This window comes from Metopolophium dirhodum, chromosome 4, assembly GCF_019925205.1.
Source record: "Metopolophium dirhodum isolate CAU chromosome 4, ASM1992520v1, whole genome shotgun sequence".
Classification (NCBI taxonomy): domain Eukaryota; kingdom Metazoa; phylum Arthropoda; class Insecta; order Hemiptera; family Aphididae; genus Metopolophium; species Metopolophium dirhodum.
In genome coordinates this window covers 38652296-38675471 of record NC_083563.1, presented here as the reverse complement: position 1 = coordinate 38675471, position 23176 = coordinate 38652296, and the positions used below count along the sequence as shown (strand labels likewise).

The 23176-nt window shown below is 34.7% G+C and overlaps 1 pseudogene; it reads right to left on the bottom strand.

Annotated features, from left to right (window-relative positions):
- Nucleotides 1-20024: 20024 nt before the first annotated feature.
- LOC132943729 (uncharacterized) lies at nucleotides 20025-21885 on the bottom strand (annotated as a pseudogene).
- Between the last annotated feature and the right edge of the window lie 1291 nt (nucleotides 21886-23176).

Sequence of the window (23176 nt, the reverse complement as noted above, 5' to 3'; positions counted from 1 at the left end):
ACAAAATTAAACTGACAAAAATAATTAAGAATATAAAAAAGTATTATACTTTATATATTAAATCAATAGATCTATCTTTTTTACTGGCATATATATTAATAATTTCTTCATAAAATGGTTCATTTTCTTTAAGCTGTTGGATTAATAATTTTTCAATGGATATTTTAGACAAAGAACTTAAGCGCTGTTGAGAAGTACTGTTTCTTAAATAAGTCTTGATACGTTTCAGACAAGAAAAACTTCTTTCGACTGAAGCGCTAGTAGATGGAATGGTTAAAATTAATGAAAATAACTTGTATACTTCAGGCATAACTTCCTTTAACCCATCTTTTTCAAAAATCTTAATCATTTCATAAATGTGTGTTAAGTTATAATAATTGACATTATTATAAAACACTTCCAGTTCTACTTTTAATTTGTTCTCATTAGGAAAAATATTTGAGTAGGTTTTTATAAGATTATCTAAAGCAGACTTTGGGAATATACCACAATAATCTTTAAATTTTGTAACGTCAGCTAATTGTAAAAATAATAATTTATCTGCATCATTAAATCTAACACTTAACTGCATTAAAATATTGTCTATAATTTCAAAAAATAAAATTCTATAGTTAAATTCTGTATTGCCATTGTTTCTAGAAGGTTTGGGCAGTTTGGTTAAAGAAATTGCATTATTATATATTTTTAGGAATTCTGTTTCATTTCTTTTGTTTTTTATAAGATCACACACAATACTTATTTTCTTTACACAATATTCCATGTCAAATGATTTGTTTTGCAGTGTGTTAAACAAGTTATCTGTAATTAAAAATATATCACTAAAAATGAGTGCTAAAAATGCAAATTCAAAAGATTTGAGATTTTTTAAATGTCCAACTGATCCACAAATAGAATCAGCTGATGACTGAGGGTCATTTATTATAGCTTCAAAAACTGCTTTAAAGTTAATCCATTCTTTAACTAATAAATTTAGAATTTTTGATCTAGATGCCCACCTTGTCTGTACAAACTGGGGAATGCGTTTACCTACAATACTGTCAACTACATTAGTACGGGATGTTGAATTGTGAAAAAAAGCTGATATTCCTGTTAAAGTGGCAAAAAATATACGACATGGCTTATTACTATTACATCCATGTTGCAACACTAAATTTAATTTGTGTGCAAAACAATGAGTAAATAATGCATTGGGTGCAATTTCTTTTATTCTAGCTTGTAAACCATTCAAATGCCTTGCCATCACACTAGCTCCATCGTAGCACTGACCAACCAATTTTTCTTCAATATTAAACTCTATTAAAAGGGAAGTAATTAAATTAAATAATCCTTCGGCAGTATGGTCTTTGCTGACATCATAAAAACCAAAAAAACGTTCAACCAACTCAGACTTATTACTTATGTATCTTAAAATTACAGAACATTGTGTTTTCTGAGTTATGTCTGTAGTATCATCAATTTGTATAGAATAAAACATGCATTGTCTAACTTCATGTTTAATATGATTTTCTAAATATTCAGATATACATGAAATTATTTCATTTTGTATGATTTTTGATGTACCTGTAAATTTATTCTGCAGCGATTTGTAATGTGTTTGTACTTCTAATGAGCATCTACTAAAATGTAATTCAAGTAACTCTTTAAAATTGCCTTTATTAATAGAATTTGCACTTTCATCATGCCCACGAAATGCCAACTCTTGTTTAGACAAAAATAATACCAAATCGATGATGTGTTCCATGCATAACCTATTTAATCTTACATTTTCATTATAACGTAATTTAAATAATTGTCCATGTTCACTTATTATGTCCATAACACTAGTAGTATTTTTTTCTAAATTTTTTAGATTTAAAAAATTGTGAACATGGTCTTTGGAAACTTCGTGTCTCAGAATACTTCTGGAAAGATTTTTAAAATCAGCATAGCCTAATGTAATCCAAACAGAATTTGACTGACTCAATAAAATGCATGGCCAACAGAATAACCTCTGTAAATAAAAACTTCCACATACCCAAGGATGTTTAGTATAAACGTTGGAATTGAAAGACCTACAAAATACTTTTGAGCCATTTTTGTCTGCAGACAAATACGTCAGAGAAGGAGTTGATTTACCTTGCCTAATTCAGTAAAATATGAAAGTAATCTGTATCCTATAAATGATATACTATAGGTATTAGTTACAGCTATATCAAACTTAAAAATTATATTAAAAAAATTGTATTTAAAATACCATTTAAATACATCAGTCTTTAAATACTAGTATTCAAATACTTGTATTCGAATACTTTACAAGACTGTAAACAGTGGTAAAATAATCTGCAAAATATATCTAATTAATTAATTTTGTAAAAGAAAATTGGACTTAGTTACCTCAACAATGAAAAGTACCACAATTTTGGTTTGTATACAGTGTCAGCCGACGCACCAGACTTAATGGATTGTTTTATTTTTTTGTTCTCTTTTCTGTAAGCGCTTCTGAGGTTGTTAATTTTTTTTATTACACTGTCTTTTGTGGCGTTTGATTCGATTACTTGTTGTTTGTTTACCAGTTTCCCATATGCTGTATCTTTTTTATTCTTGTCATGGTATTCTTTTGACTTTACATTCCAAAGACAAGGCTCGCTTTCATATAACTTTATAAACTCTTCCGTGAATTCGCGGCTCATTTTCAAAGTTTGTTTAAAAGAAGTAAGTTTTTAAACAAAAGTACCTACTTTTGTAGGCTTGTATTAAAATAAAAAAAAAACAAACAAAATAATTACGTCAAATGATAAGTGATAACAATAATTAATAACAAAGTAATAATAATGATATCGCACTAATCCTCAAGGCAGACCGCAAGTGTGCCACCACACGAATAACTTTTAACTGTACAGTCCGGCCCGCGCAGTTTTTCCTTTTGAAATTTCGAAAAGGATTTTTGGACTGTGCGGGCTGACATGGGCCTCAAGGCTGACCCTCTACGTGTGTACCTACCTTTACACTCTATGTATATTTTTGAAAGACAACATACATTTTTTATTTCTTAAATAACTTTGGAATACGAAATTTATAAATACCTCTATCAGTTTTCATTAATTTATCAATAAACTGTTTTTTTTTTACATCAAGTTCTTCCGTAATTATATCATCTTGTAGCAAATCTGCTAATCCATAATGTTCATCTGGTCCAATAAATTTAGATTTTCTTTTTGATTTCCTTTGAAACAATTTGCGCCTTCTTTGATTATTTAATCGTACCCTATTGGCACTTTTCAAAAATGTTTTACCAAATTTTCCTAACATTACATTATTTAAATTAAAACGTTGAAAATTTAAATTAATATATTTTTTTGTATAATACCTGGACTTTTATTTATAACCTTTTTAGTTATAGCACGTAAATACTGGTTTGAGTTGTCGTGTATGCACTTTTCAGTGATACACCTCTACCGACACTTGAGTAACCAAAAGACCATAAATTAACCGGTTACAGTTTGGCTCTCTAGACGTCGATATAGCTACCTTACTGTTTGGCCTTTCAATCCTCAACGACCGGTTTCAGATCGGATTGAAAGGATACAATTAACGTAGGACTACCTTCACCGTTTGCACTTTAAATCGTCAACGACCATAAATTAACCGGTTTCAGATCAGATTTAAAGCGTACGTAGAATCGTGTGGCTACTCAAATAAAACATATAATTTTCGGGTCGGAAACACTTTTATTAAAATATAAAACAAACATAAATAATTCAATAATTATTTAAAATACTTAGTCTATACCACGACTGCCAAATTACTCGTACAATAGTAGTACCCACGTCCTCGCCGTAATACCAGCGACAACGGGACTCCCCGTGCCTTCGCGTACGGTGGTGTTATATAGTAATATAATTATTGCTGCCTCAGCACATCTTGCTTCATTGGCCTGACCTATGTCAACAATTTATAATAAAATGTTCCCACCTATGTTATGTGTGCATTATAGTGACGACTGTTTACAATATACGACAGAGTTAAAAGAAATTACTGCTGCTTCAACTCTAGTATTATAGGCGTTACGTTGAGATAAATTTATCCTTTTGCCACCGATGTATTTGTTTATCACACTGTTAAATTGTTCACAGATGTTGTTGTCAAGATCTATGATTAAGCTTTTAGAATTAAAAACTAATCGATTGGCTGCATTATTAATTTCCAATGCCACTTTCTATTGCTTGTGGAACCCAATTTTCTCCGCAATTTTTTTTTATCACAAAAATATTTATCACATTTGTAGTGTTGTCCAAGTACGTGAAATGGCCCATTTTGCAAATCTTTAGCTAAATCTAAAATATCATGGAATAATAGCGTTTATTAGGTACACACATTAAATAAATAATTTTATAATTTTATTAAACACATAACTTTTAAAATGCATAGGTAAGTACAACTACTTACCATCAATTTATTGTGTTGTAGATGTACATTCATTTTTACGGTGAGCTATAGCTCTAATGACTGCAGTTCTGTATTTTTGTTTTTTTAGATTTTATTGGCTTGGTTTTTATACGTTTTTGGTCTTCCACATTAGTGACATCATGAACTGTTATGCTTTTACCTGATGGTACCTGCAACTTTTTTCGTCTTTTTACGTTGCTTGTACCAAGATATTCAGTTCGTTTGGCTTCTAGCTGGTCAATAAATGCTTCGCTTATAATACTACTGTCATGTTCACTTAAATTGTTTGGAAGACAATCAAGTAAATATTATTTATTTATAGGGTAGATACCACATTTTTTAAACCCTGAAATTAAATTTTGAGTTATATTTTCTTCTAGTCTATTCATTAGTTCTTTTAAAAGTGTAGGAAATAAATCCTTAGGTATTGTTGGATACTTTGATCCTGATTCTGATTCTTTCCATGTTGTTAAGATACTTCTCCATATTTTTTTCATGGGACCGAAAAAGGAAACATCTAGTGGCTGGGTGATATGAGTGGTATTTGGGGGTAAACACATAAACTTAATATTATTTTGTTCACAGAGTTCAAGAACTCTAACATTTATATGTGAAGAATGATTATCGCCTATTAAAACATTGGTGCATTTTCATGTTTTACTTCTTTCAAGAAACTGAACTCAAACCAATCTTCGAAAGTCATTGAGTCAAACCAACCACTTTTAGTACGGTTATAGCGTGCATGTTCTGGCCCCCTTCTGTCCAAGTTGTCCAGATATTTTCAGCCTTATAAACCACATAAGGTGGAAGGCATTTACCTTCCGCATTGCCACAAAACATAACTGAAGTTGAACTTTTGCTATAATTACAAATTTTTTCAACATATTTCATTCCTCTTTTACATATTACTTTTTTATTTCCCGGATCATCGCTAAAATTAGTTTCATCGTAGTTCCAAATTCTAGATGGTGGTATATCTTTTAATACATCAATTAAATTGTCCATATATGAATTTATTTCATCGAAGCCAACTTGAGCTCTAACTCTTTTAATGTTTGAACTCATGCGCACAGAGAGATTATTATGCCGATTTAAAAATGATTTAACCCACTCATATCCCGGGAGATTATTTTTAAATATATTTATTTTGACACCTTTTTTATCGAGGTAATTTTTAACAGTTATTCGAAAGTCAGCTTCAACGACTGGAAAACCATAATCAGCTAATTTGATTAAATGTTGTTCGAAAGCTTTTTCTTCGGCTTCAGTAAATACACGAGAGCGACCAACAGGTTTCGAGTGATTTCCTTTTAATTTATTTTTAATTGTGGACCTAGGTATACCAAAATGTGCTGCAGCTTCCCGCTGAGTCATTTTACGCGAAATTACATTGTGTAAACACTCATTCAAGGTTATCTTAGAACAATTTGTGTACTGTCTTGATCCAAGACGTTTTTTATGAGTTCGCGGCATTTTTTAAAAATAATTCAAGTTTAAAGTATTGAAAAAAACAAAAAAAAACAAATAAAACGTTTATAAAATTAAAAGCCACAATAATCAAAGTTGACAGTCTTAACGTCGAAAAAATTTAAAGAATATTTGCGTTGGGTAACTTTGGCCCAACTTAGTTCTGGGCCAAAGTTACACAAAATAATGGGACAATGTTAGACCAAAATGATAATGAATGATTTTACAAAATGTTAATAAAGTAATTATATTCAAACCACCATATCTTATTTCTATACTAAATTTTGTACTTAACCTTTTCAATGCCCAGACACATTTTGCAATGGCACCTCCACAAGCCCATGTTTTTTTAAATTTTTTTTATGTTTACCTCATTTTATTTTTAAATACTTATAAATAAATAAATTCATAAAAAAAAAAAATTCATCAATTAATTACTAAGTAATTTTTTTTTTTTTTTTTATTAAATAAAACAAAAAACATTGTTATATCTACTACCTTTAAGCAGAGCTTGAGTTGGTAGTAGAGAGTTACATGTTACAACTTAGATTATATACATATATTAATTACTAATTACAACAGCAAATTGATTACATCGACATTCGACAATTAATTAAACATAAAAGAGGAAGTACAAAAAAGAATGAAATTAACAACATATTCTATACATACATAATATTTAGACATTTCTTAAAAGATAGAGATTATATTTCTTGTAGAAGCCAATTGTAGATTATTATTTTATGATTAGATTTGGGATTTGACCTTATAGTTTTCTTGATTGCGAAAGGCATTGCATTGAAGAAAGTTGGTCCTAAATAGTCCACGAATCTTTGTCCAATAGTTTTTTTAGTGTAATTATTTGAGATGTCATATGATCTATTACGTTTTGAATATACAATATCATTTATAGGAGTATTTTTACTAAGAAACATGATCGCGAATTTTTTGTAAAGTAAATTAATAGGTAGAACGCCCAAGCATTTATAATTTAATTTAGTTGATCCTTCTAACGTGTTTTTGTCAAGGCATTTACGAACTATTTTGTTTTGCTGTATAGTTAAAGGCTTAATAGCATTTTCATATGTACCACCCCAGGCAATTGAGGGGCGACAATGCAAAACGTACTATTTCCATTTTTTGTTTTTTCCAGAAACATTGATTTTCTATAGTAGCTTATTAAAAAATCATAGTAAAAACCTTAAGAGGACGCTACACAGGCAAACGAAACCGAGCAATGACCAAGAGAATGCGCTGTTAGGGCCGGGCCACACTATCCGTTTTCACCGGTCCGTTTGTCGCGTTGATCAACGGATGCATTTTTACCGGATTGTGGTTTGGCGGCCAGACCATCCGTTTTTGTAATCCGTTTTTATTGTCGTTAAGTTTTCCCGCCAAATTTCAAAACATTATTCCCATTTCCCACCAAAATTATGTTAGTGATAGCGTTGTACCACATATCACACAACATATTTTGCATGACAAATTTAATTTAATTTGTCATGATATTTTGTGCTATGCACTGTAGGTACTTCATCGTCTTTTTTTTTTATTATTAACGTACATATTGTTTCAAAAAACAAATTAAACCTAGTTTGAACATCTTTTAACATGAATAAACAAAATAAAATTAAAATCATTTGCTTATTGGAAGGACAAGGTTTTTTAAATGAAGATAAGTCTCCTATAAACAGACGACATTGGGTGCATCCATTAAATCTGCAACGTGAAACACAATTTCAATATTTTTATTCAAACATACGGCAATACCCTGAAAAGTTTTTCGAATATTTTCGTATAAGTATAAAAACTTTTGATGAATTATTGGGACGAATACGTGAAAGTATTACAAAGAAAATTACTGTACTCAGAATGCCTATCAGTGTAGAAGAAAGGTTATCAGTTACTTTGAGGTAAGTACCTTTTTTTTTTTTTTTTTTTTTTTTTTTTTTTTGTGTTGTATCACGGCGCTACAGGGGGGCACTTCGCCCGGATGGGTCGTCCTTCCCCCTGTATCCGTATCATTTATTGCAACAAATGAATTTACAAATAGTTCCTTAACTAAGGCCTTGGCCTTTACAAATTAATGGAGGGCTCTATCCCTCCAACGTTCGCCTTCGGCGTATAATGTATAAACACTTAACTAATTATTTAATTACGCTGTGCCGCTGCTCTCTGCACCGCTCTTTCCTCTTCTTCTTTCGTGGACAGCACTTTCTCCACGAACCTTTTAACCGCTTCCCATTTTTCTCGGGATTCCAGCATTTTCCCCACGATTGTATCTGGCACCATTTCTGTCTCCAGGATCACTTCTAATTCTCTCCTTGTTCGCCACCATCTGTCGCAGACGAATAATGTATGTTCCGCTGTGTCGTCCACTGCCCCGCAGTCGACGCATTCCGGGTTCTGCCTTTTCTTGTATTTTGTTAGGTATTGGCCAAAGCATCCGTGGCCGGTTAACATCTGTGTCAGATGGAAATCGCAGTTGCCAAATTTCCTCTGTAGCCAGTTTTTGATCTCCGGTATTAGTCTTCTGGTCCATTTTCCCTTGTCTGACTTCCTCCACTCTTCCTGCCATTTACAGATGGTAGCATTCCTCTCTTCCGATTCGTCGTAGACTATGCCTTCGCACCTGTGTCTGTAGCGTTTTTGTTGCTCCTCTGCCAGCAGGTGTGCTGGTATCAGCCCGCTGACGACCAGCGCCGCTGCAGTCGACACCGTACGATATGCCCTTACACATCTTAGAGCTACTTTCCTTTGAGGCCCTTCTAATGTTTCGACATTATTCTTGAAGACCAGTGCGCCTGCCCAGATTGGCGACGCGTACAGCAGCTGGTTCGTCACCACGGTTGCTAATAGTCTCCTCTTTCTCTGGCTGGCGCCACCGATGTTCGGCAAAATCCTTCCTAGCGCGGCTGCTGTTGATCCGGCTTTTGCTGCGGCTGTCTTAATGTGATGCCTGTATCCAAGCTTTTTGCACAATGTTAGACCTAGGTATTTCAAGCTTTCGGAGGGGTGAATCGAGACACCCTCCAATGTAAATGTCGGTGCTTCGTACCCTCTCTTTGTAGTTAGCATAACTGCTTCGGTTTTTTGTGCCGCCAACGTCAGTCCATTTGCCTTCATCCATTCCGATACTGCGGACAATGCTCCGTCTGCCGCCTCCTCCAGTAGTTCTCTGGTGTGGCCCGTCGCGATGGTTGCGACGTCGTCTGCGAAAGCGACCAGCGAGGATGAGCTATATCCAGGCTTGTTCACTCTCAAGTCGATGTCCAGGAGATCGTCGTACATGACATTCCATAGAGTAGGCCCAATTACCGACCCTTGCGGAACTCCGCAGGTCACCGCTTTGTTCTTCGTTTCACCATAAACCAACGTCCTGTCGCTCATGTAGCTGCGTATTATCTGTTGTAGATAGCTTGGGAAGTGTTTTTTAATTAGCGCGACGTTTATCCTGTCCCATCTTGCAGTATTGAATGCATTTGCCACGTCAAGTGCAATCAAGACACACAACTCTCTGCGATGCAAAGGACCCGTGGATTTAGAGTCTACAACGTCAATGCATCTCTTGATCGCGTCGATGGTCGATCTTCCCTTTCGGAACCCGTACTGTCGATCACTCAGACCTCCTTGTTCCTCCAAATGCGTTTCTATTCTTCCCTTGATTACCCGCTCGAAAAATTTTCCCGTTGTGTTGAGTAGACATATTGGTCTGTAGGAAGAGGGTTGATCCAGTGGCCTATTGCCTTTTTGCAACAAGACTAGCGCTGCCTCCTTCCATACCGCCGGGAATAGACCAGCGCCCAAGCACAAATCGAACGTCCTGCAGAAAATGTCCGGTCGGATTTCGGCAATCTTCTTGATGACCAGATCAGGTACCCCATCCGGACCTGGGGCCTTGCCTATCGGGACTTTCTTGGCCTGTTGTAAGATCTCCGCCTCAGTTACCTCTGGGAATGCATATTTGTCCGCCGCAGCTGGCCACTCAACAGCAGCGATGTTCGGGAACAGCGTGTCTACTATGCTCTCTAGCCGGCCCGGTATGTTTATCCCTGGAATGGGTTTCCTGCCTATCAGTTTTTTAGTTACCAGTTTGTACGGTAGTCCCCATGGGTCCGTGTCTACTTGTTTGCATAGATTGTTCCAGCAGTTTTTCTTGCTCTTGTTAATCGCGCGTTTCAGCTCCCTCCTTGTCTCCCTGTATTCAGTGTTTTCCGCTTCGTTCCTATACGGCTCTCCTTTGAGTCTGCCTCTTTTTATATGCCTGCGGGTTGAGTGGCATTTCTTCCGCAGCTCGTCTATTTCCGCCGTCCACCAATAGACCGGCTTTTTCCCGCCTCTGTAGCTTCCCTTGGGCATGCTCTTATCACAAGTTTCCTCAACAATGGACTTCAATCTGTCTGTTGCGGCTGCGGCGTCGGCAGGGTCCTTGAACTCAACCTTGGATACAAACGTCTGTAATTTGGACAGATCAAACCTCCTCCAGCTCCACCTTTTGTCTGTTTGTTGACTGCCCTGGTTTCGTGTTTCCTGACTGATGCTAAACGTAATATACCTGTGAAGGCTCAGGGATTCCTCTTCATCGACTGTCCAGTCACGCACCTTGTGTAGCAGTGCTGAGGCCGCAAAGGTTACGTCGATGTGTGTGCCAGAGTTTCCTCTCACGAATGTCGGCGATCCTCCCTGGTTGCAGGCTATCAGATCTAGTGATTCCATGAGGTCTGCCAATCGATGCCCTCTTGCGTCCTCGATGGGGCTGCCCCAGGTTCCAGACTTGGAGTTGAAATCGCCCGCTACTACAGCTGGTAGATCAGATTCCCTAATGCTTGTCTCGAGTCTCTCTAGGAAGTCATCGAACTCTGTAAGGGCTATGTTAGGGGAGCAATAGCAACTGTAGAATCTAATTTGGTTTGCCTCGATCCATCTGAATCCTTGCAGACGAGGTCCTATCTTGTCTACTTGGAGATTTCCCATAGCTACTATTGCTGCCCGTCCGCTCGCATCACCGTACCATCCATCCTTCTCGTCCTTGTTCCGGTATTGTTCACTTATTGCGATGATGTCAATGCCTCTATTATTCGCCGTTGCCATTGCCAAATCTTGCGCCAGCCTGCCTACGCCTACATTGATCTGTAGGACACTGATCATTGCGTTGCGTCCACGGTATCCCCCAGGTCAGTTTTTTGGCTTAGTTGAACCCTAAAACTGGCTTTGTCCTTTTCATTTGCCCCACAGTTGGCCTCAAAGTGGCCTGTTTCACCGCACGCCCGACAGCAATCTCGTCTATCTGGCCCTTTGCAGTCCGCATGCGCATGACCGACGACCAAGCACCTTGGGCACCTGCCGCGTCCACGTTCTTCCCACTGTCGCACCCTGCAGTTCACGTATCCTACTCGCAGTTTCCCGATCGCTTGTGCCATGCTAGCTGCTTTGGTAGGTAGTGAGACCACCATCCACTTCTGTCCCCTGCTTGCTGTTATCGTAGTGACCACTCTTGCCTCTCCTGCATTGCCTTCCGTTGCGGTTATGATTGCTTCTAGCACTTCAGCCTCGCTTGCTAGTTCATCTAGGTCTTGTACCACCACCTTTTGGTACTGTATCAGCTCTTTAACCAACTCGTTTCCACCCACAGCCGCCCCCAGAGCTTCGGCTAAGGGTGCCATTCCTTCTTGGCCCGGGTTAACACGCACCAAGAGGTCGCCGCTTTTGGTTTTCGTGAGCGCCGTTATTTTGTCCGCGACTACCTTCATCTCCTCGCTGTTTCTTACTTTTGTGAGTGTGCCCGTGTAGTCTCCGTCCTTTACCCGCACCAATATTGCCGCAGGGCGCGCCCTAGCTCTTTGCTGCACGGTTTTTGGTTTCACAGGTTCATATGTCGTTGTCTCTGCCGGGGGAGGTTTCTGTTTCCTCCCCTTCTTCACCACCTCAGTCCAAGAGTGTGGTGCGGCTTTATTCGGACCAGCATCCCCACTGGTTGTTTGCGGAGCTGGCGCACCACCAATGTCCCACCAGCAAGGAGACTGGGTCTCAGCGTCTGCGGAAGAGACCTTTGGTGAAGTATTATCGTGTCCGGCTTTCTCCGCCACAACCGAATCCCAGGCCTGGTTAAAAGCTCTGTTCACTTTATCGCGGCTCTCTTTGAGTCCCGCTATGACTTCCAGGAGCTCGACAACCGCCTCCTTGCCGGTCGCACTGCGGAGCTTTTTAATCTCCGGAGCTAGAGCGTCCGCTTTCTGCCACATCATCTTACACCCGCCATCATGGGTGTATAACACAGAACGGAGTACCTTCATCGCCGTGTATGAGTCGACCCCGTGATTCAATTGACTCCCGGAAGCCGCCACGGCGGCCGCTCCGTCGGGATTGCTCATGGCAAGGGGGAGGTCCTGCGACCCTTGCCCCCTTTGTTGCTACCACTTCTCCTCTCGGCAACGGGCGGTGAAGCAGTGCAGGAACCAAATCCGAAGGTATCGGTGCCTGCACTAGCTACGGGTGCCTATGGACTCACTGTCCCTATCCGATTTATGGACTCACTGTCCCTATCCTATTTATGGACTCGCTGTCCCTATCCTATTTAAGTACCTAACCTAACCTAACCTAACCTAACCTTTGAGGTAACTACCTATTTATAAGTGCATTCAATTTATATAAGTATTTATAGTATACACTAATGTATTATAACCAGTGACTATTTTTTTGTGCACTACAACACACTTTGCAAATTAAGATTTTTTAAGGCATGGTTCCATGTTCAACCGTACTGCGGATGTAAGAAGATATTGTTATTTTTCAAATTGAGTTTTTGAAAACAAAGAATGTTTAAATTGTATTCATTATTGGGTCTAATGTATAATTAATTAAAAAAATATGCATTTTTGTATGCATTTTCAATATTCATATAAAATACTAAAAAGAATAATAATGTAGTAAGCAGGGGTGGACTGAGGCCCTGAAGGCTCAGGTGGGTATAAGTTTTAAAACTACCAAACAAGAGACTCCATGTTACAATGTTTGTTTTAAATAAAATAACTTTTTAAGGAACTTATAACAAAATGAAAAAAATTCTGTAGGTTTATACTTAACTAAATTTAACATAATAAAATAAAACAAATTACTTCAATATTAAAATTTTTAAACATTATTATACAAATAAAATTAATTAAAAATTTTTTTTATGTAACCAAGTTCCACATAATAAAAAAACAAGTTACTTCAATATTTAAATCTTAAATCTTTTTCAATACAAATAAAATAAAAAAATTCAAAAATAAATATTGTATTGTTTTTAATTTAAATACTATTTTTAATACTTATTACTATTATTGTTTTAAAAAATTAATAAATTACACATATTCGTTACACAATAAATTCCAAAAATGAATCTAAAATAACTTTCATAGCCTTCGCAATTGCAGTCTGACTATTCCAGTTCTTTAACTTTTGTAAATAGTACCTATTGTAATATTGTATTTTTCGTTTTCGAGGTAATGATTACGGTGTGGAATTGAAAAATTATTAAAAATAACAATTATAGCTCGAGGCCCAAACATAAAATTTCTAGAGGGCCTGGGTGGGTATGGCCACTTACCCGCCCTGCCAGTCCGCCCCTGGTAGTAAGGTACCAAGGAAAATATTACAAATGTTTTAATTGATGGTGTAGGTATTAAAGCACTATAGTGTTTGTGAGTGCTGATTTAATGTTTATTAAATTAATTAACTACTTATTATTATAATTATAATTAAGTAAAGTACCTATCATGGATAGACGGATAGTACTAAAAAGTCAAAAGAAAAATAAACTATAATAATATTACTATACCTAATAGATTTATTATACATTTATACACGCAGTCAAAAATATGTTTTTTAATCATTAAGTCTATAACCGAAGCAATTGATTTTTTGATATTTTACTATGGTGTGAGGGTAGTAACCTTTAAAATTACAATTCTAAAGTGTAATACATGTAATAAACAAAATATAACCTGTAAGAATATATAATATATAGTATAATAAAATACATTTTGCGTTAAAACCCTATTACTACAGTCATTAGTTATCAAATTCAAATACTAGTGTTCATTCCGGAAAATCTGAAAAACCACTGTTATTTTTCATTTTAAAACACAAACAATGTTTACATAATATATCTCAGCATATTCATGTTTCAAATTTATTGAATTTGTTTCTTTTTACATATTTTGTGTCCTTTATATTATATGAAAACAATTATTACCTATAATAATTCCATTGGTTGTTCTTCAAAATTCTGCTTGTATAGTTTTATTAAGTATTTAAAAACAAAAAAAAAATAACTAGTTTATTAGGTATACTTTATTTAAACATAATATTTAAGTATTATTTGTAAATTGTCCTTTTTCGTTCCAATCAGGGTACATTATACAACCTACTTCGGCCCAACTTTTTTTTTTTATATTTGTGTTCATATATTTGCTGGAACCAATTTCCCACAAAGCACTTTGACCATGTACTGCTTGAATTAATTTATCAGAATCCATCATTAATTAATAACTTAAAAAACAATAAAAAAAAATATATATGTGGCCTGGCGCCTAGGAACTTTTCGCGCGGGATGCGTTAAAAACGGATAATGTGTCCACTATCATCAAAAACAACGTGTTTCAATAAATAAAACGTTATCCGGTATCCGTTTTCAACGCAGCATGTTGCGTTGCGATCCGGCTGACGGACGACGGAACGTTGCGCACCGGACAGTGTGGCCAATTATATTCATATCAATGTGTTTCGTTTTTATCAGCTAACGTATCCGTTTTCACCGGTTACCAACGGACCGGTGAAAACGGATAGTGTGGCCCGACCCTACAATATAAAATTATTTTGTGTTTAAGGAAACCTCCTAAAGAAATAAACGAATTAAAAATAAAACAGTAACTTTTAAAAAAACAATGTCAAACAGTTTAATAAAATTAATATAATTTCAAACAAAATCTTCAAGTTCGAAAACAGAAAATTGATTCCGTTTGGAAACAATCTTAGGAGGGTTGATTTTTCTTAAGACGTCTTTCCAATCATACACTACCTATAGCATCTTTTCTTTGTGGCCACCTCCAGAACTTAAGTCTTTTTTCCATACAGTCTACTACTGGGCCTTTTTTGGATATACTTACAATTCTTCCAGGATATTTCTCTCCATTTAATAACACTATGACAAAGTTATCAATCTCTAAATCGTTTTGGTTTAAGACGATGTCACACCAAAACCTGTACGCGTGCAACGCTCCAGAGATGGCGTTGTTCGCCATATCACCGCCGTCGCGGCAGGCCGTAACCACGCCCATTATCTCCGTGACGGGGTCCTTGCGTCGTAGTCGGCACTAGTCGCGGGAGACGCACATTATTATTCTAAAGACCGCCGTGTTGAGCATTACGCGTCAAATGTAGTTGACGACAGTAGCATATGCGTATTTAGGCCGACGACCTATATATTTCTAATGTACTAACACGCTATACTTGGCATTTTAAATACCCTCGAGTAACCATGAATTAACGATTATATTTTATAATGTAATTCACTCCTTTAATATATGTAGCAATATAAATAACGTAGAATCTGTATTAAAACATAGCTTGTTTTGTATTTATTGAAATATTACTCATTTAAATATCATCTAGGTATAATACCTATAATAAAATTAAATAAAAAAACTGTATTATAAACCTTTTATGGTAATAATTTGACATTTTTTTTGGAATAGAAACAGATAACTTATTATTTAAAAAAAATAATAAAATAAAGGTAGGTATACCTAATAAACCTATAATTAATTAAAACCAATTTCTTTTGATTGTCGATTTAACTACTATATGTCTATATTGATGATTGATGGATAATTGATGTATACTATATATAAAACCACTTATAAAAGGTTTATTTATTAATATTTCTGTATAAATGGTACATTATTTTATTAACACGATTGTTTGGTTGGAGCTGTTTTTTTTTTAAAAATAATTTGTTGTCTTTCCTTTATATGTTTTGGCTCAGCAATATCACTTATTATAAATCTTTTACCGAATTTGGGGTTCACTATTTCAGGTAGCAAACACTTGGTATAAAATCTGAATCAAATTTAAATGTTACCTACAGATTTAATAATTATTGAAAAATTATTTTTAATACGTACGTGCATAAATGGTCTACCATATTGTCCCAAAATTGATTTTCATATGGAATTTCAACCATATAATTCCAGTTTTCAGTGTACATAAAAAAATAACACGTTGATCTTTTTGTGATGTGCAACTGTCCCTGGATTTGATAAAAGTAATCACTATTTTTTTTTAGTTTTACTTTATTATTTTTGTCAACTGTACAATAAGTAATCTACAACAATATTTAAATGTGTTGAAAACGAAATTAAATATTTAAGACATAGGTACATTGATTATTACTTTTCCTTCTCGGATTGCTTCAAATATATCATAATATTCACGAGCGAAAAAAGGACATTTTATTTCAATAATATAATTTTTTCCTAAAAGTCCATCTAAAAACAAGATATTTGTACAAGTATAACTTATTTATTATTATAAATATATACATATATTAATTAATATACTGTAATATTATAATTACTGTAATGTAACATGCATTCTAAAAAATATTTATAAAATTATAATTCTTACCTGGACTTGCAGCCAAATAAGGTATTTTATCATCTACAAACAGACCAGCTGGGTCGATATTAAATCCAAATTTTTTTTCAAATTGTAATTTCGCGAATGGCTCCATAACTCTTCCATATTCAATTGCCTTTATTTTATGGTTCATGTTTCCGTATAATAATTCATGCACTGCATTCTTACACGAAGTATTAGGCCTCATCTTACATGTTTTCCCAAACTTTGAGGCTGTTAGACGATGTTTTCTTTCAGTATTGTAGTGATCCCTCACTAACGCTTATATTTTTGAGTTGTGACGACGTTGCTGTATGTGGTAGGATTTGTATTGACAGAGGTTCAAGTCACAGGTTTCAACAATTAGTTATAATAGTTTATTTAATAAGATAAAGTAATTTGTTACAATAAATGTTATAAAAATTTGTGGACAGCACGTTAAGTTACTGCCCGAGAACTAGTTAAATCTACGTAAGATTACTGGGAATGTACTTAGTCTGGCGGCGATGTAGAGTGCGCGGACTCTACGACCAGGTAAGTACTACATGTAGGTCTATGGGACTAATTCTAATTCTGCTATGGATGGAGACTCGTATATATACCAAGTCTCCCTTAACGATTAGGTACACGGTATCGACTTAGGAGGTGGATCGGAAGGGCACCGGCGAAGGAGTAACGAGTACCGGCGCAGGTGTGAATGTTGTTGCCAAATCCTTGAGTTGTATAGGTACCGGATTATTTGTGATTCTCAGAATCTGGAGACTTGCAACAACAATCAGGCGTGGTACGAGGTTTAATTTATAGTGAAGTGACAAATAGTTGAATAATAAAAATAATAGTAAACTGTCGTCGGTTTACTACACTCCTCCCCTCGAAAATGGAAGTCCCTGGCTTCCCAAAAAAAAACTTAAGCAAAGTTAAAATTTCTTGTAATTGGATAGCTTATTGTGCTATTCCTAGGCGTCAGAGGATATTCGATTATGTCGATTGCTCTAGGTGCGGTGGCTAAGCTTTGGTTTTCTTCATTTTGGTCGATGTCGTCCGTGTTCGTTTTTTTGTAGAATTGTAATTTTTACATTTTGATAAGTATATCATTACAATTGCCATAAAAATAATACTCGTAATTACGTAAAGTACGTAATCATTTAGTTGTTGTGTATTTTTTAGTTCGTCGATCTTGTAGTCGACCTTGCGTTGTTTTTCAAGTTGTTTCTTTGAACCTGACACTGTATTGTAGGTCGTCCATGTTGTTTGTTTTAATATGGTAATCTTCCATTAAGTTGTTATTGTCGGTGTACGGCATATCCATGACTCGTTCTATGGTTGACTTTGGGTTGAAATCCATGTAGTCGGATTTGTAGTCAACTTTCCCAGGTATGAGTACGTCTCTGCTGGCGTATCCTTTGCAAGTTTCGTTGAGGCGTAAAATGCCTACTCCCTTTAGTGTGTGTTTGGTTGATTCTTTGTCTTCGTCACATGTAATAAATACTACTTCGTAGTTAGTAACGTATATCCATTCGTTCTTGAATCGTTTTTTATGGAAGATGGAGGTTCCGATTTGAACGTGCATGATCTCGCAGCTTGTTGGAACTTTCATTGGTTCTTGTAGAAGTTATACTTCACATATTGGGGTCTACTCGTACGTGGATGTAAAGGATTACCTTCAGGACATAAAAGGAAGTCTCTAGCGTGCTTACAATGGGTATAGTAAAATTCATCATACATGGCGTAGTGCTCGTTATTTTTACTTATAGCTAAATACTTATTACTAGGTTTTGTATAAACACAATCGTTTTCGGTGCACACTGGCACAGGTATTAAATTATATAAGATAAAATTATTTTGATAAATTAACGGTAAAGAAATTATAAACACTAAGTTGTCATTTGCATAAAATATAGTAAGGTCTGAGAGCTTTACTAATTCATAAATGTTTTGTATGTCTAAGTCCGTGGGTAAATCAGTGCCCCTAGGTAATGATACTTTAATGTCTTTGATGTATTTTGGAGTTATTAGACTTAGGTGTATAACTCCCATTTTAGCTTGTTGTATTATTTCTAATATTGTGTTCGTTTCTGTTTTTTCACCAACGAGAATTTCTGTTTTTAGAATTTCACAATTTTAATTTTAATTGCGCTATGCAATCTCGAAATATTAAGATCTGGGCTGAGAAATTCTTTACTATTTTTATTACGACTATAATGTGATTCTTCTCTTTGGAATTGCATCACGTGTAATATAATAGAGTTTCGCGTTTCTTCTTGGTACTTTATTTTATGTAAATGCGAATTTGGATTTTTTCCGATGTTACTTATAAAAGATATCTCACCCTTTTTTGCGTGCACAATTAAATTCTGTAACCGACTATTCGATAATGAAAATAAACGCATAAATGACTGTTTACAAACCTGTAGCAAATTCTCTTCACCCGGCACTGTATATTTGATTGAACATTGTCTACGACTGCTATCAGGAATTTCTTTTTTTTCCTTACTACGCCGCTGAATACTGTTCAAGGAAATTCTGCTCAACAAATAATCCCCTTGTTGTTTATAACGCAAAGACGCAAACTGTTTACGAGTCATAACGATACGATTCACAGTCAATTTTTTACATTCATACGAGCATTTACAAACAACTAGTGACTCAGGTGTGCATTGTGTTACCGTTTTTGCTTTCTTCATATTTGAATAATTTATTATTGAAAATTTGTAACAAAAAACGAAAAACGAACAACGAAAAACATGTACATGTGAGTTGTAATATTCAAGTTTGAACGTATTGACTAATATATACTGATTATGTTATCAGATGTAACATACACCGATTTCAACAAACGTCCACAACTTCAGATACATAAAATCTTTCTTGAAATCGATTTTTTGAATTCTTAACGTACATAGGTTCTTATTCATACATTATGTACTACAATCTGTTGGCAACACTGAGTTTTATCAATTAATGTAATAAAACGGTTTTTGAAAAATTGTAACATACACCGATCTCCACGGTAGGCCTTCAATTATTAATCTTGTTAATTTAGACGAAGCAGATAATTAAAGTCGAAAATTAAAAATCACTAAAATACATCGTCCGATATTTCCAAGATCGTACGTAGGTACGTAAATGTCATTTAGATAACGTATAATATTTGGTCGTCGGAAGGAAAAAATCAAAAATTACTAAAATATGTACAAAATATGTATTTATTTACCAAATATGTAAAAATATGTATTTATACCTAAATATGTAAAAATATGTAAAATATATTTGGGTTTATTTTAATTAGAATGATCTAAATCGTACACATTTTTTATCAGATTAAAAATATCTCATTTCAATAAAAATATGTATTTAATATAAATTCGTTCCCTACTAATAAATAAAAAAACTTGTTTTAAGTATCACTCTTGTTTTTATTTTCACATAAATTTAGTACAAATATTAAAATAGTTTGCGTTTTACGCTCCGCATAGATGGTTTTTTTTTTGCCAACTTTTGACCCGTGAATCCTAGAAGAGCTGGAGAGGATGATGGTGAGAGATTGAAAGACGTTGGACCGTCATTCTCATCAACTGCAGGACGTGGTGGTGAAGATTCAATATATTGAGGCGCTGTATACCACGGAGGGGGCTGTGCAAAATTGTCTCAATCAAACGATGCGGGAAGAGTGTCTATGATCGTCGTCGGTAGACTGCCAGGATCATCAATAGGCTAAACAAATAACTATTTGTTAATATATATTCATCATAAAAATTAAATGTGAAATTTACCAATGGTTTTGTTTTCCGAGCTGGTGCCCATGTCGCCTGTGTTAAAAATTCATCGATACCACGTTCCTCGTCAGCTACCTAAATAATTATTATAATTATTAATTGTATCATTTTTTTAATTTATAAATTATAAATTACCCTTGCTTGTGAAAGGTCTTCGTGCATTGGAGACATACTCGAATATCTCGGGGGTGAAATGAGCCTCATTTCAGATTCGGTGAATAACTATAAAATAATAAATATACATTAAATATTTTTAAAAGTGATATAATTTATAGATTTACCTCTGGTGACATTTCTCCATTCCATCGTTGCGCCCATTGTTCAGCTAATTGAGACGATGCATACATTTTCAGTTGACTGATGAAATTCATGTCTTCTTTAGGAGTTGATCCAATAATTTTATCATCACTTAAATTGTTGATAAAAACGATCATTTCTTCGGGTGTCTTTGGTGGTGAATCAACTTTGGTAAATTCCTGGTCCAAATAATTACCCATAGTCTCTGTGGGTAATACTCTAACTGTTTTAAGACAAGTGGTCGTATAATGGTTGATTTTCGAACGACTGTTTCGTTAATCGACCATTCTAAATATTGTAATTTCATTAAATCTGTGCGACTTAGCAATACTCGACATCCGGCTTGTGTTTTTGATTCGATGACAAGCATATTTTCCCCTTGATACGCCATACTAGACATCGAAATAATTTCTGTTTCCAGAAATAAATTCCGCTTGTATTTTTGCGGTTGATCCAAAATAAACGACAATATATTCCCCATCAGGGAAAAAATACGTCTTAAGAGGTTCACAGATATTTTAACGAAACGCGAAGGTGTAATTATTAGTATGAACACATCGAATTTCTCTGTAGGATTCAGACCGACATGTAAAAACTTACGTTCAGTAAAATTGATCTTGAAATTTGTAGATTCAATGAGTTCGGACGGTGGCGTAGGCGGAACGTATATAAATTTTTTCTTGCATAATGCAGCCATGTTTCCAATTGAACCAGCCATGGTTAAAAGCAAATAATTTTCAAAGAAAATAAATACTTAAAAAAAAAATTTTAAAGTCGGAGCGTATTCGTGTACACCGGTTTAACGTAGTAGACGGACTAAAAGACTACCGGTTCTTTCAGTCAATAATCACTGCAATCACTGCAAAATTGATATTTAATTGTATACGTCCGGCAGAAGGTACTAATATCGGTTTTAATGTGATTTTTCACTAATACCTACTTAATGTCTCTTCTTGTCAATCAATATAAATGGTTTTGCAGTATATTTAAATATATAAGTATATAAGTATATCCGAACAGTCCCACAACTATTTGTTTTAATCTTATGTAGATATGTGGAAAGCAATGGTGAAGTATACCAATTATCCGTGAATAATGTACGACCTTTTTTTCAAATATCCACGCAACAATGTACAAACTACAGCTCCAGATTGTCCAAGATTTACATCACAGGCTTTTAACTCAGTAGTTTTACCAGTATATATAACAAAATCTAATATAAAGTCTGTTTCTACATCACATAATATAAAGAACTTGATACCAAAACGATGTCTTTTAGTTCGAGTAAATTGCTTGAAAGAGAGTCGACCTTTCCACAAAAGTAGACTTTCGTGAATTACAAGGCTTTGAAATGGAACCATAGCATCTCTGAAATTTTTTTTAACTTCAATATAAAATACATATAATTGGCATGTCGAACACATATCGAATGTTGTTCTTGTTTATGAGATCTATAAAAAAATATTCTTATATTAAACAAAAACCTTTTTTTTATTTAATTATATAATATACCCTACCTTGCTTCATCCACCATTATTGCAAAAAATCCAGTACTTATTATTTTTCTAATGATAGCCAATCTTATATTATCTGCACTTATTTGCAATATACTTTCTTGTATTTTCCAACTAGTGAAGTTGATTTTCTTTTCATGATACTCTTTGAAGTCCACTACACATTTAGAGAACACATTGCAAAGTTCCAAAAAATTACCTTATGAATATTGAAATTATGTTTTATTAGTTATATTATTTATTGTTAATAATTTATATATTATAGTATAAATTTAGTACCTTGGTTGCATGAATCAGAATCTTCACGGTGCCCCCTAAACGAAACACCTTGTTTTGCAAGATACAAAACTATTTCGATCAAATTTAAAATATACTTGCGATTTTTAATAACTATTTCACTTTGAGCACTTAAGATTTGAGATTTAACACTACCCGTTTTTTTACTTGATTTATAAGCTTCCATTTTTGATACATTTGTTAAATGATTTTGGGACGTTTTGTGCTTATTTAATTTATCAACAAACTAGATTATATGGAAAAAGTATAAATATAATGATTAGTTTAAATAATAAAAACTTCCTTTTGCCAATTACTAAGTCCAGTCTTTGTCCATGCTGGTTCAACATCACCCGTACCAAATATGCGACAGACATAACAAAAAGCAGCATCTAATTTAGTGCTATACTCTAGCCATGCACATTCAATAAACCATTGTTTATTAAATGATCTATATTGCTTCCCAAACTTTGTTTTTGGATAAGCCTAAAATCATTTAAGCATATGCAAAGCAGTAAGCACTAAGCCTATACTTACCTATACTAATGTAAAATAAAACTAAGACATTAGGTACTTACTGCCAATATAGGGCGGTATGGTCCATTTTCTATATCTCCTAATCCTAAATTCAAAATTTGAGAGCTACATACATTTTCATTGTCAATGTTAACGTAGGTAACATTTTGATCTTGTTCACACAAACTACGTGACGTGCTTGGACCAGGATCATCAACGGTTTCACTGTCTGAATGGTCTGACTTA